At 38.5% G+C, this 13,163-nt stretch overlaps 1 protein-coding gene across 2 annotated transcripts in view; it reads left to right on the top strand.

Moving 5' to 3' along the window:
* Positions 1-13,163, top strand: part of cbl (Cbl proto-oncogene, E3 ubiquitin protein ligase) — a 197,167-nt gene that overhangs the window by 132,336 nt on the left and 51,668 nt on the right. The window lies entirely within an intron of this gene.

The raw sequence follows: 13,163 nt of genomic DNA, 5'->3' as shown, positions 1-13,163 counted from the left end.
AGAATTAAATCTCGGTTGCTGGAGCTGTGAGGCATCTGGGCAGCCAACAGAATAACTATGCTGCCTATTCTTTCATTCTGGTTTATAAAATATGAAATGTTTTTCCTCTAAGTACACATAAAAAGCTATTATTTTCCCAGTAGGAAAATTCATGACTTGTGACCGTCTTTGGGTGCTTTTGATGAAAATTAGGTAAATAAATATGCAGGCAATAAAGGTTTTTACTGTTGAATTATTTTTCTACTGTAAACTTGAAGCATTAGCTTGAGAATCATGAATCCTGTAGCACCACAGTCATCATTCATTAACAACACTTAGAATTCATGCCAATTGCCAGCTCAAAAATGGATCCTCTCCTAAACTATTAATATTGTGAAAAGCAACAAAAATAGAGATTTGCCAATCTTTTGTGCATATTTACACTTTGTTGATATGTAAAAGAGACTTCCAAAGAATATACCACAACTGAAAAGAGCAATAGGGAAGGAAAGAGCTGGGACAGTTAGTTTAGAAATGAATAAACTGGTAACCTGAGAAACTTTTAAATGCACTTAGTAGGAAAATCACAGATGTTTCTTAAAAAAAAATTACTTATAAATCCAATAAAGAATTCAGATGAAGTTTCTTTATCCAAAAATGTTGAACCACATAGCAAAAATACTTTTGAATGAGATCAAGTCAAGTTGGGTTTATTTGTTGTTCATACCATAAACTTTGCAGTTTTCAGTGAAATCGAGATAGCGTTTCTCTGGACTGTGTATCTGGTTACTTACATAGATAAATTACCTCAGGTACATTTTTATAAATAATATATCATAAATAACATCACTTTTAAAATATCATGTTACATATGTTAGCCCTGTGTCCCCAGAGTTCAGAAGCCTCACAGCTTGGGGGAAAAAGCTGACTCTTAATCTGGTCATGAGGGCCTGAATGCCTCACTACCTCTTCCTGAATGTCAGGAGGGAGAACAAATTGTGGGAGGGGTGTGAGGAGTCCTTCGTGATGTTATGGCTTTCCGCAAAGCCATAATCTAGGAAAGTATAAGGAAGAAGAATAAAATTTAACTGTAATTAAACTGTGAAAAGAGATGTGTGTGACTTATGTACATAAATGATCTGTTTCAGTGGTCGAATATTCTTTGCCTGTGTATCCTCCAAACTCTTATTCACTGTGGCAACTTGCTTTTCTGCCAATTTGTACGTCAGTTCAAGGCATCCTTTATTCAATATGAAAGTTATAAAAATCTTTTGATTGTGTTCTGGTTATGAATATGCATGTTTCCTAGGGTTGAATTATATAAATAGGGTCTGTTTTCCTTTTTCAAAAATGGCATTTGATTCAAGATTTTTTTCAAGAATTCAAGATTGCAAAAACATTCAGGGATTGAAATTTGGTTCTCATTTCCAGGTTAATTTAACCTCTGCACTATCTTCTTAAACTGCCCTGTTATTCTTCCCAACATCATCGCATGTACAAAAATAAATGAATAATTTTAAAATCCAAACTTTTGCAGAACCCCTTGGCTGCTCTGAGCACACCTGGATATTTCAGGATTTCTTTAGTTGTCTCCATGTGTACAAGTAGAATCTTACTAGTCAGTTCTAATTCCATGCAGTTCTTTTGGCAGGCAACAATTGTCAATTCCTTGCATGCACTTTCTGCATTTGTGGTTAATGAATATGTGCCAGTTCCAAAAACTTAAAAATTTCTTGAATCCAGTTTTGGTTTATCATTTATTTTAGGTTACGACAATATGTGTAAAATCCCCATTATCTGGCACCTACAGGGATCATGGATGTTGGATAAGCAAATTTTCCGGTTGCCTAACTAATACACCTGCATTAAGAATACATTGTTTGAAAGACAAAAGACAGTGCAAAATGTAAAGTAATTTGAAGAAAAAAACCAGTATTGTAGTCTTTAATTATATAAAGTTCACTTTAATCAAGTCATGATTAAACTACGTCTGTAGTTGGAAAAATGCTTGAAGCCGTCATTAAAGATGAAATAGTGAAACTTTTGGAACGTAAGGGTTCAATCAGGCAAACGCAGCATGGTTTTAGAAAGGGAAGATCTTGTTTGACAAACTTGTTAGGATTCTTTGAGGATATAATGGGTGCGGTGGATAGAGGGGAACAGGTTGATGTGGTATATTTGGATTTCCAGAAAGCGTTTGATAAGGTGCCGCACAAGAGACTTATCAGTAAGTTACAGGAAAGTGGAGTCCGGGGAAGTATAGTGGCCTGGATTGAAAATTGGTTGTCTGACAGGAGGCAGAGAGTCGGGATAAATGGGAGTTTTTCAGGTTGGCAGAGAGTGGTAAGTGGGGTGCCGCAGGGGTCGGTGTTAGGCCCACAACTGTTCATCATTTATATTGATGACTTGGAGGAGGGGACAAAATGTGGTGTAGCCAAGTTTGTGGATGACACCAAATTGAGTGGAAGAGCAAATTGTAATGAGGATGTGGAGAGTCTGCAGAGGGATATAGTTAAGCTGGATGAGTGGGCAAAGGTCTGGCAGATGGAGTACATTGTTAGTAAGTGTGAGGTTATCCACTTTGGCAAGAAACATAAAAGAGCTGAATATTATTTACAGCATGCTGTTGTGCAGAGGGACTTGGGAGTGCTTGTGCATGAATCGCAAAAAGTTAGGTTGCAGGTGCAGCAGATTATTAAGAAGGCAAATGGAATGTTGGCCTTCATCGCTAGAGGAATTGAATTCAGGAGTAGGGAGGTAATGTTGCAACTGTATAAGGTACTGGTGAGACCGCACCTGGAGTACTGTGTCCAGTTCTGGTCTCCATACTTGAGGAAGGATATACTGGCTTTGGAGATGGTCCAGAGGAGGTTTACTAGGTTGATCCCTGGGATGAAGGGGTTGACTTATGATGAAAGATTAAATCGTCTAGGATTGTATTCGCTTGAGTTCAGAAGAATGAGAGGAGATCTTATAGAAACATATAGGATTATGAAGGGTATGGATAGGATAGATGTAAGAAGGTTTTTTGAGCTGGCCAGGGAAACTAAAACGAGAGGACACAGTCTCAAGATTCAGGGGAGTAGATTTAGGACAGAGATGAGGAAAAATAGTTTTTCCCAGAGAATAGTGAATGTTTGGAATTCTCTAACCAGGGAAGTGGTTGAGGCTGCCTCATTAAACATATTTAAAATTCGGTTAGATACATTTTTACATGATAGAGGAATTAGGGGATATGGGGAGAAGGCAGGTAGGTGGAGTTAGGTCATAAATTAGATCAGCCATGATCGTATTGAATGGCAGAGCAGGCTCGATGGGCCATTTTTGGCCTGCTCCTGTTCCTACTTCCTATGTTCCTATTCCCGTAACTTACATAATTTAAATTGAAACTCCAATCGCTTGTGCTGTAACAGTATTGAGCTATCCACTATGTAAATCATGCTGCTGTCCCCCAAGTCTACAGATAAAGCCTTACTAATATACTTAATACTAATAAAAAATAAAGATTCTTACTGGGCAGGGATAGGGAGTCACTTTGTGAGAGTCTCCTGAGCGCGAGTGGCACTCACCTTCATCCTGGTGTCCCAGTCATGCCCTTGGTGGAACCCGACTCACCTCCATTCCAGTGTCAAGTCCTCAGCGCACCTTCCTCGCATTGACAACCCAACTCACCTCCTTGCCAGTGACCCGGTCAAGCCCTCGACGCAACCCAATTTTCCTCCACTGCAAGTTTGCCAGTCAGGCCCTCTGCACAAACCGACTCGCCTTCACGCAAATGTCCTGTTCAGGCCCTTGGCTCAGCTTCCTTGCACTGACAACTTGGCTCACCTCCATGCAAATGGTGATACCTCCACACAAGAATATATGCACATTAAGGAGCATTTTCCATTCAGTGGGGTAAACCTGGCCATGTCCAATGGTCTCTTCCACCTAGTCATATTTATTTGACATTATTTATTTGTTTTCTCTTTATTTTATTGCCGGTTGTTTGAGTTCCAGTTGATGGAATGTTGGATAATGGGTACAACAGCAAGACAACAACACCATTTACAAATTCACTGACAATACCATGGTAGTGGCTAAATAAAGAGTCGATGAGTCATCAAATAGGAGGGTGAGTGAAAACTTGTTGAATGGTGCACCAACAATAACCTCACACTCAGTCACCAAAACCAAGGAGCTGATTGTTGACTTGAGGAATAGAAAAACCAGATGTGTACAATCCAATAATCATTGGGGATTCAGAGGTGGAGAGGGTGAGAAAATGTAAATTCTTGGGAGTTACTATGTTGGAGGATCTTTCCTGGACCCAACACATCAATGGCGTCGTGAAGAAAGCACGTCAGCACCTCAACTTCCTCAAGTTTGAGGAGGTTGGATTATGACATCTGAAACTCTAGAAAATATTACAGATGTGTAATGGAAAGTATGCTGACAGGCTGCATCATGGTCTGGTCTGGGGACACCAATATCCCCAAGCATAAAGCCCTTCAAAAGGTGGCCACAGCCCAGGACATCACAGGCAAATCTTTTCCCATCATCTATAGGGAATGCTGTCGTCAAAGGGGCATTCATTAAGGATCCACCCAGCACACACTCTGTTCTTGCTGCTACCATCAGGAATGAAGTATAGGTGCTACAAGTCTCATACCACCAGGTTCAGGAACAGCTGCTACCCCTCAGCCATCAGACTCCTCAACAACAAACTCAATCAGGGACTCATTTAAGGACATGCACTTTATTGTTTGTTTTTTCTCCTCTCTGTATTGCTGACAGATGTTTACATGTGTACATTGTGTACACATCTGAAATCCACTTCATTCTAACAATCGAGTAATAGATTTGAAACCTAGGGTTAAATCATCCCAGATTTGATTATGGTACTTAATTCTCTTCAACTTCTGAACACATTTTTGGAGAGAACCGTGAGACAGTCTTTGAGTAATATTTAATGATGAGAAATTAATTTGGACTACTTACTGATCTGAAAGCTAAAAAATGTTTTGTTCCATGAATAATCTAAAATGAATTAAAAGGAATTCTAATACAGTTAGAATTTGGTTAGGAATTCTAACATGGCATTGTTGGTGTAGCTGCTAGTACAATACTGTTACAGTGCCATTGACCAGCATTTGAAGCCTGTGCTGTCTGTAAGGAGTTTGTACGTTCTCCCTGTGTCTGCATGGGCTTTACCTGGGGTCTCTGGTTTCCTCCCACCCTTCAAAACATACTGAGGGCTGTCGGCTGTAATTGGGTGGCACGGATTCGTGGAATGGAAGGACCTGTTACCGTGCTGTATGTCTAAATTAAATCTCATCCATGAGCATGAAGAAATTTCAGCAAGAAAGACAGTACACAATTGAACTATCCACTAATAATTGAATATATTTTGAGAGGAATTTTGATGTTCTATTTATTAAAATAACTTGAGAAAATAAATCTGCAGACAGGTCCTTTCTTCACATTACCTAACAGTGATATTTTCAAATGATATTTGCAAAACATTAAGACGGTATCTCTGTGACTAGCATTCTCTACTCTTCACCAAATTCGATAAATGTAGAAAGTGAACTAACATCTTGAGGCTGTGAATTAAAACTCATTTCTCTAAAGTTATGAAATAAGACATGCCCTTATTGGTTAGTATTATCCATGTGCCTGCCTTCAATATACAGAGAGTTTGGGTACTCTCATAAATCTGTCTTGCACACTGGAAGACAATTGTCAGCAAAAATTACTGCCTACATTCTCTTCAAAGCTATATCAGAGATTTGATATTTCATTATAATTTCATCCCTGATCTCTGGCTGAGGACTCAATGTATCAGCATCAATTAATTCTTTGTCCATCTCGCCCACAGCTTCCTGTTTAAATCCATTGAATCAGGTTTCCATTATTTCCAAAGCTTTAAGACTTGTGAAAAAACTTGCAAATATGTTGTCATACTGTAACTATGCTACTCAGAATCGTGGAGTTGAGCAGCTCTTCCATTAGTAATTATCAATGGTTCACATATTGACATTCCCTATTATTAATTATTTCCTTTGTCACAAATGCCATACCTTCATAATTGCATGTCTGTGATTTTTTTTTTCTGATCCTTTCATGTATCTCTTAATTGCTGGATCTACTTGTGTTGATATGCTGACAGCATCCAATTTTAATATTTTGGTAACATATTGGTTTCCAACAACACTGAGTGGCACGGTTAGCATAGTGGTCAACGCAACACTATTACAATGCCAGTGATCCAGGTTCGAATCCGGAGGTGTCTGTAAGGAGTTTTTAATGTTCTCTCCATGTTTGTGTGTCCTCCAGGCGTTCTGGTTTACTGCCATCCTTTAAAAAGTAAGGAGGTTGTAGGTTATTTGGGGTATTTGGGCAGAACAGGTTCGTAGGCTGAAAGGGCCTGTCACTGCTGTATGTTTAAATTAAAAAAAATATTAGAATTATGTAAAGTTTCATCAAACTATGAGTAACCTGTAATTTTCTTCACGATATCATGAAAATGAAAGGAATTTTTATACTCTTCTGCTGACAGCTGGTGTCCTGATTCGTTATCATAAATGGTAATGTTTAACTTTGGTGCACAATATTAGTGTTTTGTTTGACTTTTGCTAGTGGTGATCTCCATAAATTTTCCACTGCTGTCTTGGTCTTCAGAATCTTTATCTTCATCTTTGTTTATTGGTTATTTTATAATCTTGCTAATGAATGTGTACCTTTCAATGTACAGAGCAACTTCCTTCATCACTACATTTTGTTTCACCACATTTTTGCATTTAATTTGTTTTCTGTGTGTCATTGATTAAGAACATAAAATCAGCACATTGGACTTATGTCTACCATACCATAATTAAATGCTCTTTTTTACTGGGACCTCTTTTTCCTTCTCAGCATTTTATTTGACCATATCCAGTCTCAGGTTTCACCTTCCCTGATATCATGTTCTGAGATATTTTGCCCAATTAAATTTTTTAAATTAAATTTTATTTGCTGCAAGATGGAAGCCAATTCCAGCCATTTAAATTGGTGCTGCTCAATTATACCCAAATTAAATTAGAGTTCCATTTGTTTTGGAAGGTGGGAGAAAGCCAGAGAACCCAGGGGAAAACCCTCGCAGACATGGGGAGAATGTACAAATTCCTTACAGATAGCAGCAGATTTGAACCTGGGTCACTGGTGCTGCAATAATGTTACGATAACTGTGCTACCCAGGGTGCCAGTGTGAAATGTAATTGTGACAGAAATTCAAGCCCATACTGATACTGATTGGCATTGTAGTGATAGAGTACTAGTGATATTCCTGACCACTAGAGGGAGTCAGAGACTAGTTTGTTGCAGTATGTTGGATTCAAGATAGATGCCTCCACGTGGTCTCGTGTAGTTTAGCTAATAAAGTATAATTGTTTTAAAAGAACCCAAGTTTCTTTATTATAATAAAAAGAAACATCACATGGTATGAGGAGTGTGCATGGTATCAGGAGTAGAAGAAACTCCAGGAGTGTGCAGAATATCAGTCGTTATCAGCAGAGATGTGGACAGTGAAGGGCTCCTGATGCTGTAAATTAGACTGGAAATGTAAACCACAAGTGGAGGTTGTTCAAACAAAGATTAATGCTGTACCTGCAAGCCATTGGACTCGATAGCAAACCTGATGCATGGAAGAATATGCTACTTTAGTACTTCCGTGGTGGGATCTCAAGCACTCGAGGTTTTCAATACATTGCTTTTGCTGAGGCAGCTGACCAGGGCAAGTTCGACAAGGTTATCGAGATGTTTGATGAACAATGTTCACCAAAGACAAATGAAATGTTTTACTCACACATGTGGCTGCAGGAGAGAATTTTGATATATTTTTTAATGGACTTGAAATGAAAAGCGAGAGCATGCAATTTAGGATCACTGCATGATTCAATGATCTGTGATCAAATTGTGTTTGGGATTCTTGATAAGAAAGTGAGAGAGAGAGAGAGGTTGCTACGAGAGACAGGTTACCTTACCTGGAGTGGTGAAGATGTGTCACGCCAGTGATTTAGCTCTGCAGCATGCAAGAAAGTTTGGTGAAAATGCAAAAGCCAGTGAAAATGAAGGCATAGTCATAGCCACAGTGTTGGAATACACACAAACAAAAATTAGATACAGGAAACAGCAAAAAACATGCACCAAAGCAATGCCCCGCCTATGGAAAAGTCTGTAATAAGGGCAAAGGGCAGAATCATCAAAGCAGTTTTTCTCCAAAGGGAAACAAAACATTAATGAATGTGTGCACACTGTACACACTATCGAAGAAACAGCTCTCAGTGATGCACATTGCATTGGCATGGTAGTGCAGGAAGATTTTAAACCATTGGACACTGAACAGCCGAGTGTGAGCAGAACAAGTGGACTGTGTCATTGCATTCAAATGGAATTAATATTTCTTTCAAGCTGGACATGGGCAGAGTCAATTTGATCTGTGAGCATGACATCAGGGTAATGAAGATAAAAACATACACAAATCATATACACGTCATCAAAGCCTACAATGGGCAGAGCATAGGCACAAAAGGTACATATGAACTCAAGGTGAAAGTTAAAGATAATGAGCACCACCTCAGCTTCGCAGTAGTCCCAGATGGACTTGAATCACTGCATGGTGACAAAGTATGTGCAAACCTAAGGCTAGTCAAGAGGGTGTACCACATTAACAGCGACAATGAACAGAATTGGGTAGAGGAAATACTAGATCAATTTCCAGATATCTTCAAGGGGTTTGGAGTTCTACCATTCACCTATAAGATACAGTTAAAGGAGGATGCACAACCAGTAGTGCGTACCCCGATGCCGGTTCCAGCACCACTAAAAGAAAAACTCGACCAGGATCTTGACTGAATGACAGCACTATGGTCATTTTTTTTAAAAGTGAAGAAGCCCACAGAATGGGTGAATTCAATGGTGTGTCAAAAAGAACGGTGACCTACGCCTGTTGCATGGAACCAAAAGACTTGAATGGCAATATAAAGAGAGAACAAGGGATTAAATTACAAATGAGATGGCTCGTGTAAAGCTTTTCACTAAATTGGATGCATCCCAGGGCTTCTGGCAAATAAAACTGCACAAAGGTAGCACAAAATACTGTACATTTAATACACCATTTGGCCAATATTCTTGTCTGAAGATACCTCTTTGGAATTTCCTCAGCTCTGGACATGTTCCACAGAACAATGGAGCAGATCCTAGAAGGCATAAATGGGGTACATGTGTACATGGATGACATGATCCTATGGGGATCCACACAAGAACAACACAACGAGAGAATCATCAAAGTGCTATAAGGCATCCAGAAGTATGGATTAAAGTTAAACAGAGAAAAATGTCAATTTGGTGTGAAGGAGATCACCTTTCTAGGAGATAAACTGTCAGAGGCAGGTGTGGAGCCAGACAAGAGCAAGGTGAAAGCAATTTTAGAGATGCCCAGACTCACTGACAAATAGGCATATTGAGGGTGCTGAGAATGATCAATTTCATTATTTTGGAAGACGGATTTGGTATGAATTTACCAAGGTACCTAAGGAGGCTGATACAGGACAAGTGTGAATTCAAATGGACAGCCAACCACGGGGAAGAAAGGGGATGACTCAAGACCATTCTAACTATAGAACCAGTGCTTTTGACACTTCCAGAAGGACAAAAATATATATGAATGCTTCAAAAGATGGAAAAGGGGCCATACTACTTCAGACTGTGGAAGAAGATTGCAGGCCAGCCACATATATATCAAGGATGATGACGTCTGAATATCGATGTGCACAAATAGAGAAAGAGTGTCTAGGTCTGGTCCATGGACTCAAGAAATTCCACTGTATGGTCTACCAACATTCGTGGCAGAGACAGCCATTAATAGCCATAATCAAGAAAAATTTCAGTGAAATATCACCGAGAATCAAAAGACAGATGATGAAGCTACAATGTTATGACTTTGAATTGGTGTACACACCAGAAAATCTTATTGTTTTAGCTGATGCATTATTCATGGCAATGACACAGAGTGAAGAGTTCCATAGAGACAGATGTGATGCTCCACATGAACCTGATCACTGAATCTCTTCCCGTATCTGACATGAAGTCCAAGCAGATCGCAGCTGAAACAGAAAAGGACACAGTTCTACAGAAGGTCATCAAGAATCTGAATGACGCGTATATGCTCTGTTCATTTTTCTTTTTGTTGCACTACCAATAAGTGCTCATTCTTCCTTACTTGCAGAAAAAAGAATCTCAGGGTTGTATGTGATGTCATGTATGTACTCTAACAATAAATTTGAAAGTTTCTGGTGGTGCGAGACTAGCATTTATGTGTTTTCACAAACAGATCAGATAACTATAATGAAATAGAGTAATTACATTTAAAAAAAAATAATTCTATTGTAATAATTGCCATTTTGAAGTGAAGAGGTACACAGACTCATTTCTTCTGCATTTCATCCCATTCTAGGTCTTCAGTACTCCACATTTTCTTCTCCTATTCCACCAATTAGTACAGCTCAGTTTTCTCCTTTTATTTTACAATACCTACCTCAGACTCTTCTCTTCGTTTGCTTGTTCTTCATTTTCTCATTGCTTGCTCTCTTTCACACCTCCTTTTTCATGCATTTGTTTGCCCTTACTCAGCCATTTCACAACCAACCTCCATCTCCCCTCCCCCCTCCAAATTCATGCTTGTTCCCTCTCTTCCCCCTTCCTGCCTCCCAGCTTGCACTGCTTCTAATCAACATTCCCTCCAGGAATTCGTGTCTCTCTACTCCCCACTCTCCCTCATCCCACCACCTTCGTGTTCCATTCCCACCCTCCCATTCATTTCTCCCATCACTTAGTGCATCTCACTTGCTTGCTTCACTCCTCCCACCCTCCGTAAGATCACTTTTCTCTCATTCCCCCTTCCCCCCCTTTTCCTACCTCAGCTTGTTGGTCACTCCTTGTCCATTCTGCCCCCCTTACCTTATTCCATCCCCTTTCCTTGATGCATACCCCTATCTCAGATCTATCCTAGTGTTCTTCCTACTTCCTCTATGAAGTTCCATGGCTCACTTTTCACCTCCTACCTTTTAAAGCATCCAAGAATTTCCTGAACTTTATTGAAGTCACAAGGCTGGATCTGTGCAAACATGTGTTCATTTCAAAAGCACCAAGTTGGTATATTGGTTCATGAAACACAATACCATTGGGCCACTTAAGGTCTCACTCCCCAAGGATTTAATCTTTGTTCTGTTCATTGATAAATATATTCTAATTTTTTGAGGACTGCAATGCAGCCTTCCCCAATAGAAGTTGTTGGATAGTTTTTCTTTGTATTCATCTAAGGCTTAGAGAAAGCTTAGAATCTAAGTCATTATTCTCTATTCCACTAGTTATCTGATCTCTGTTTTGGCAGTTTACAAAGTCAAATGATTACGATGGAGGTTTGCATTTACATGTATTGGATTTGACTGCATTTAGCCAGTGACTTCCAATGGAACATTCCTTTTCAAACTCTGTGTGAAACTGTATGTACTTGCATGACAATCCTGGAAAGGGTGAGGGGGGCTTTGAGAGCCAAAAATATTTTAAAGAGATGTGTATGTTGACATGTTGAGCTGTTCCTTAAATCATTGCACTTATGCTCATGAAGTTGATTTTAAATTATTTAGATTATTCTTGTGATTTTGCAAAATAATGTTTTGGTAATTTTAAATTACTGATGGCCAAAATATTATTTGTCCTCGCTAAGATTTGGCTTTTTGTTATTCAAGTCTTTCATCAAGCATGGCATTAGTCTATTTTAAAAGGGGTATCACCAGTTTCAGTTGAAGAACATAAAACACAAAATTATAACTTATGGCTGGAACTGATTCATAGAATCAGTTTATAATGCACAAATGGACACCGTTAGCAGAATTAGATAGACACAATATTTGTTGGCCCACAGAATATAAATTGTAATAATCTGATTATTTAATCTCCCTTTTGACTATTTTCAAAAATTGATATTTTGGGGTACACTTCCAATTGGCATTCAAACTGACATTCAATCTTCATATAAAATTTAACTGAGTATAATGAAGCCACCATGTGCATTTGTCTCCCATCAAAATAATTTGAGTCCTTCATCTTTCAAGTACTGTACAGTATTTAATTGGTGATGCACCATGTTTATTGACGGAACTCTGCTACAGTGTTTTTGCTGTTCACTGATGCTATTAATGTTACAAATGTGTTTCCTTTTTTGTTTGAATATGAACTGCATTCTGAACTCGTCTTTGCAATATAATGGAAATGGACCTGGAATCAAATGTATGGAGATTAACAGTAAAATTTTGAGATTCCTGGTGCCTGGTTCGTCAGGGAGAAGTATTATATAAGGTCGTTTAACTTGAGGTGAATTCCCCAGCCTACAGAAATATTGATGGAAAGCAATACAGACTGTGGGAGAATGTGAAAATTGAATGTGGAAGTGCATAATTAAGTTTGATGGGGGTGGGGGGGGGTAAAAATTTCCAAATTATAAACATTAATGTTGCTTTTTATTGTTGATGTTTCTGCACTGTACTTATTTAATCTATAAGAGGAAGTAGAGAATATTTCAAATGGAATGTTAAATTAGAACTGGTAATTTCATTTGTGTTTTCCTGAATCCATACTGAGACTTTTAACTGAGGTCTAAGTAAACTGTAGAATTAAAACAGATGACCTGGTTGTTATTGCTTTTTTGAGTCATTTCTATGTACAAATTAGCTTCAACATTTCTTGCATTGCAATAAAGATGACACTTTGAAATACCGTACTTGCCTATAAAACACTTTGTGGAGGTTGTAAAAAGTGTTGCATTATATTTTTCTGTTACTTTGTAAGAGGAAAAACCTGAGACAAAACTGATTTTACATATTGGTAACTTGTCAAGTGTTTTAGAACAATTTGCTTACAGTGAGCTTGAACTTTTTTGAAATGCGTGATTTGTAGGCCAACAAAAGGGACTTTATTAGCTTTACTATTATTGCAGCCAAATGTTTCAGCATTTTGCAATTCTGTTAACCACCCTCAGATTTTATAGCTGCTGATTTACCCCACCTTCTCTATTCAGACTCTTTCTCAGTTTCACCAATGTCAAGGCAGTCAAGTCATTTTTGCCTTTTTTGTATATATCACATTTAAAATTCGTTGGATTCTTT

This window comes from Narcine bancroftii, chromosome 8 (genome assembly GCF_036971445.1).
Source record: "Narcine bancroftii isolate sNarBan1 chromosome 8, sNarBan1.hap1, whole genome shotgun sequence".
Classification (NCBI taxonomy): Eukaryota; Metazoa; Chordata; class Chondrichthyes; order Torpediniformes; family Narcinidae; genus Narcine; species Narcine bancroftii.
The sequence above is the reverse complement of the archived record's forward strand: the minus strand, read 5'-3'. Positions and strand labels throughout refer to the sequence as shown.